The sequence below is a fragment of the Macrobrachium nipponense genome, chromosome 23 (genome assembly GCF_015104395.2).
Source record: "Macrobrachium nipponense isolate FS-2020 chromosome 23, ASM1510439v2, whole genome shotgun sequence".
Classification (NCBI taxonomy): Eukaryota; Metazoa; Arthropoda; class Malacostraca; order Decapoda; family Palaemonidae; genus Macrobrachium; species Macrobrachium nipponense.
The window spans coordinates 6,611,514-6,617,513 of NC_061090.1; positions in this window are offsets into that span (position 1 = coordinate 6,611,514).

Genomic DNA, 6,000 nt, shown 5'->3' on the forward strand with positions numbered 1-6,000 from the left:
AAGACTTTGAGTAGGCTAAGCTTTGGGAACTACACTGTAGATATCTCTGGACCTTTAAGGTGCCGATGGAGTGTGACTCACCCTCATATCCGCTGCCGGAGTGTTGCACTAAGTTGCCGTAGCTCAGTTTCCATTCTTGTGTCGTTTCCCACTCCGATGGGAACGGTAGATGGGTCAGGTATTCGACTACGATAATGCGTAGCCTTCTGATTCTGCCGACCGTAATAGAGATGAGGTCCTTCCTCTTCTCCAGTAAGGCGGATCTCAGATCCCACATACTAGACATACATCTACCTTCCAAGGATGGAATCGGGAGCAGGCAAATACACCCAAAGAAGAATTTCTTTATTCATTCAGTGAGTTGAAATCATTAGTGAGTAAGTCTTGAAACAATATCTAGGTTAAGGTGCATGCTCCGGCCCCTTGAGGCTGATACTCATAAGAGATTTCAACTTACAGATGGTCTGTTGCCAGACGGAAGGGTGCTCCGCTTCCCTCGGCAAGCCCTACGGCCATGTAGTCTGCCGCTCACACACAAATTGCGCTGTGCAACTCGAGCACTATATGGTCTGGCATCCGGAAGCGTGCACCGTCTGCTATGAGATGGTGTCCCTTACTGATGAGCAGGTAAGTATCTTTGCTACATCATTGACATGAAATTTCTGTTATAATAACTTGAGAAGTTTATTATAGATATTATTCCCCGAGGGGAATGTTAATTCGATTCCCTCTCTGACAGGCTGCCTCGGACGTTGGCATGAGGCAAGGGTGGCGCTGAGAGGATGGGTCTCTGGATTCGGGAAGAATGCGCCGGCGGGACAGCCGTATGTCCTGGATGCAGGATTGTGCTCCCTTCTGTACAAGGGGGCCACGGCTACGACGGCTGTTCCGGCGCACATTGCCGATCCCATCATAGAGGCCATCTGTGCGGCGACAATGCCCATTCCGGAGGATCAGGAGGACTTGATGGCGGAAGAGGTGGCGGCCATCAGTATTCACCTAGAACCAGTGGCCACTGAGAAGATAGGTGGGGAGGTAAGTGAGGCAGGTAGTCTCCTAAGTCCTACTCCTTCTTCTTCCTCTTCTTTCCGGGGCTTCTCTAAGCCCACCCCTACTTGGGAAGGATCGCTCTTGGTCATTCCCAAGATTAAATTGGTAAGACCGAAATCCCTTCCAAAGGGATCAAAACCGACTCCGTCAGCGGTGACTGAGTCGTCGTCAGCCCCACGGCCGTCGACTTCGACTGCTAAGTCGCCTGCTGCCAAGGATTCTCCCCCTCCTAAGGGGTCGAGAGCCAAATCCGCCAAATCCAAGGCGACAGAGTCTGGATTTGACCATGAGGCCCTTGCTAACCTTCTAATGACAACGGTTAGGGAAGCGGTTGAAGAGAGGTTTGAGTCGTTACGACTCACCTCGGGCTCAGATACCTCCAGCCAGGCAATAACGTCTCTGACCGAGAGGATCAGGCCTCTGGAGGAGACGATGACCGGATTTCTCCACTCCAGAACCCCGGCACTATCTATGTCAGTGACGGATGCGTCAAAGCTACCGCCATTTGACAATAACAACCTGTGGCGGTTAGCATTGCATGCCCCATTCTCGGATGGGAAGTTTACAATTGAAGGGTGCAGAACCCGTCCGCTGGAGGACTTTGAGCTCTTCCCGGAGGGTCTCCAATTCATTTTTCCTGGTATTGTCAGACTAGCAGAACATGCGCTAGTCAGAGTAGACAAGGTCCCGAAGGAGACAGTGATCTTCCCTAGGGACCAAGCTCAAGCTGTTTGGGTTCGCACCCTCTCCGACTAGGGTTGCGTTAACACTAAGCTAACGCCATATAAAGGTACCTATACCATTGATGTGACTCCAAACGGAGTTCCGTCACCCTGTACATCCAAGGTGGCGGAACTAACCTTGCAAGCGGCAGTGGAGGATAAACCCTTACCAGTGCTAAAAGAGACAGAGGCTACCTCTCTACTCTTCTCTGCAGGTATGGACGCTCCGGCTACATTTACAGCAGGTAAACTTGACCCGGATTGCGCTTCCACCCTATTTTCCGAGAAGCTACCTAAGATTCCGGACTAAGTGGTCAAGGCGGAATTCGAGGCAAGGTCCAGACTAGGAAGATCTATCAACTCCATCACTGCGGCGGAGTTGGTAGCCTCAGTTGTTCCAGGTCCTGACAAAAGCTCTGCTACAGACTTTCCAAATGGACCTGTACGACTTCGCGATGGCAAGACGAGCATGCAGGAAGCACGTCCTGGCGAGTGCCTCTATAAGGCACGAGCCTAATAGGCTCATAAAGTCCTCAATATGGGGAGAAAATCTGTTCCTGAAAGACGAGGTCAAGAACGTTTTTCGTGAAGCAGCCAGAGCCAACCAGAGTCTTCGGGTCCGTTGGGGACTCCCTTTCAAACGGAAGTTTGAGGGCCCCGGACACCAAACCAGACCCAAGAAGAGGCCAAGGAGATTTAATCCTTACCAGGCCTCCCGTCCTCAGGCGGTCATGCAACCGGTTCCGGTATCACAGGTCGGTAAGCCTTCAACATCTAAGGCTCATCCGCAGCAACAGTTTGTCCTAGTGCAAACTCTGCTGGCTCAACAGCCTTCAACTTCCACAGCCATAATAACCTCCCCAGCCTTCAACCTATGAGGTGCGAGATCTATTTCGCAGCTACAGAGGTGGCGCCTGGCTACGAGGCGGACCAAGGGGTAGAGGCTTCCGCGGAGGTAGATGTAACAGACCTGCAGCCAGCCAGTGAGAGCCCGCAGGTGGGAGGGAGATTATATCTCTTCTGGAACCATTGGACCTTCAGTCCATGGGCCCACAGTATAATCTCAAAAGGTCTGGGGTAGAAATGGGAGAAAGGGCCCCCTCCACCAATCAGTTTTTATCAGATACCAACGGCGGACCTTATAGACTGTACCAAAGATCTCCTGCAGAAGAAGGCTATAAAGAAAGTAAAACGCCTAAAGTTTCAAGGACGTCTGTTCAGTGTCCCAAAGAAGGACTCGGACAAAAGAAGAGTGATTCTGGACTTGTCCCATCTCAACTCATACATTCATTGCGACAGGTTCCACATGCTGACTGTCTCGCAGGTGCGGACCTTACTTCCCCGTTGGGCCGTCACCACCTCTATAGATCTTACAAACACTTACTATCATATTCCAATAGCAAGGAACTTCTCTCCGTACCTAGGCTTCAAGCTAGGAAAGCAGGCTTACTCATTCAGAGTCATGCCGTTCGGGCTTAACATCGCGCCCAGGATATTTACTAAACTAGGAGAGATGATAGTTCAAGAACTAAGAACTCAAGGGGTAATGTTAGTAGCCTATCTAGACGACTGACTCATTTGGGCAGCCAGCGTCGACGAGTGCCGCAAATCAACAGCCAAGGTGATAAAATTCTCGGAATTTCTGGGTTTCCAGATAAACAAGGACAAATGTTGGCTCGTTCCGGCTTCCCGTTTCTAATGGCTGGGAATCCAATGGGACCTAATGAGATAGCAACAGCTACGAAACAGTTCCTCAAGAACAAAAAGGCTTCTCGGCATACCCAAGAGAGAATCCTTGGTTCGCTACAGATTGCGTCGGTGACAGACGTCCTATTGAAAGCCAGATTGAAGGATATCAATCAAGTCTGGAGGAAGAGAGCCAATATCAATCTCAGAGACAAGATCTCGGTAATTCCACCCATTTTGACAAAAAGGCTCCGTCCATGGACGGAACACCGGAACCTGGGCAAGTCAGTACCACTGCAATTCCCTCCACCGTCTAACCATCCACACGGACGCATCTCTGAGCAGCTGGGGAGGATGTTCGCAATACAAGAAAGTACAGGGAATGTGGTCGGATGTGTTCCGCCAGTTCCACATCAATATTCGAGAAGCGATGGCAGTTTTCCTGACCCTAAAGCGACTAACTCCAGCCAGAAACAGTCATATTAGGCTAGTCTCGGACAGTTTAGTAATAGTCCACTGCATAAACAGAGGAGGCTCCAGGTCAAGCAAACTAAATCACATATTGATTGCGATATTTTCATTGGCGGTGAAAAATCATTGGCACCTGTCAGCAACTCACCTGGCAGGAATAAAGAATGGTATCGCGGACGCACTTTCCAGGACAACTCCGCTGGAATCGGAGTGGTCCCTGGACAGGGAGTCATTCCGGTGGATTTGCAATCAAATCCCGGACCTTCAAGTAGACCTATTTGCCACGGAATCCAATCACAAACTACCATGTTACGTGGCACCCAACCTGGACCCTCTAGCTTACGCCATAGATGCGATGTCCTTAGATTGGAACAATTGGCAGAAGATTTACCTATTTCCACCGGTGAATCTTCTGATGAAGGTCCTGCACAAGCTGAGATCTTTCACAGGACAAGTAGCATTAGTGGCACCCAACTGGCCAAAGAGCAACTGGTTTCCTCTTCTTCTAGAACTGAATCTCCGGCCCAAACGGATCCTCCGTCCAGAACTGACACAGGTAGTACAAACTCAGACTGTGTCAGCTTCCTCAAGAATTCTGAGTGCCCTAACTTTATGGACTTCATGAAGTTTGCGGCCCAAAAGGACACTAGTATTGATCCACTAAACATCTTATTCATAGAATCAGATAAAAGAGAATCAACGCTCAGGCAGTATGATTCAGCAGTGAAGAAGTTGGCCAATTTTCTGAAAGACTCAGACGCTCAAAATATGACTACAAATCTGGCAATTTCGTTCTTTAGAACTCTATTTGAGTTCTAAAGAACGAAATGGTACTAGCCACTAGTACCATTACTACGATCAAATCGGCCTTAAGGAAGATTTTTCAGCTTGGCTTTAACATTAACCTGTCAGATTCATACTTCTCTTCGATTCCAAGAGTATGTGCACGCCTGAGACCAATAGACCGCCCCCAAACAGTCTCCTGGTTTTTGAATGATGTTCTTAAATTAGCCTCGGACACTGACAGTGAGTCATGCTCTTATATAACCCTTCTCAGAAAGACCTTATTCTTAATGGTCCTGGCGTCAGGTGCCAGAATATCTGAACTCTCGGCTCTCTAGAAATCCAGATCATGTTGAATTCCTCCCGTCGGGTGAAGTACCACTATCCCCAGATCGGAAGTTCTTGGCTAAAAATGAGGACCCACAAAACAGATGGGCTCTATAGAAGATTATTCCGCTGACACAGGACGCATCATTGTGTCCTGTAGTTACTCTGGCCAGAACTTCCGAAAAAACTTCAGGCCCCCTTTTCATTAGAGAGAAAGGTGGTACGATTTCTCTTAAAAGTATTAAGACAACAAATACTCTACTATATTAAACAGGCCAACCCGGATTGAGTTCTACACGACCATGACATCCGGGCAGTGGCTACCTCCATTAACTATTTTCACAATATGAATTTCGAAGACCTGAAGAAATATACGGGTTGGAAATCTCCAGCAGTATTTAAACGCCACTATCTAAAGAACTTAGAGGCCCTCAAATTCTCAACAGTGGCTGCAGGGAGCATAGTCTCCCCTGAATGACAGTCTTATCAACTCCTTTCCTTAGCCCCCTTTTGTTGATTCCTTTCTCTTAAATACTCTCTCCTTCCTACCTGCCTCGCTTGCATTCCCAGCCAACCCTCTCTCTTCCAGGCCGGGCTGGTTTGTGGCCGTCCTGTCACTGGAACTTGTACATAGCTTTGAGATCATATTGGTATCACTAGCATGTCTGAACAAAATCTATTGTATATTGTTTTAGATACCGTTCTGTTATATTATTTTTTATTACTAGTTTTAAGCTCTAGTTTAAGCCTTAATTAGAATTAGCAAGTAAATTTTCCACCCTATTACGGTGCATTAGATTTATTCTTAAGTGAAACCTAGGTTTCATTATCCCTTTTATATACTTGTTTGGTATCTGTTAAAGCTTGGATGGCAATTCTCTGATACTTTTTCACCGGCAGACACAGGTCGAACCAAGAAAAGGGATTTTAACAAAGGAAAAATCTATTTCTGGGGGAAGAC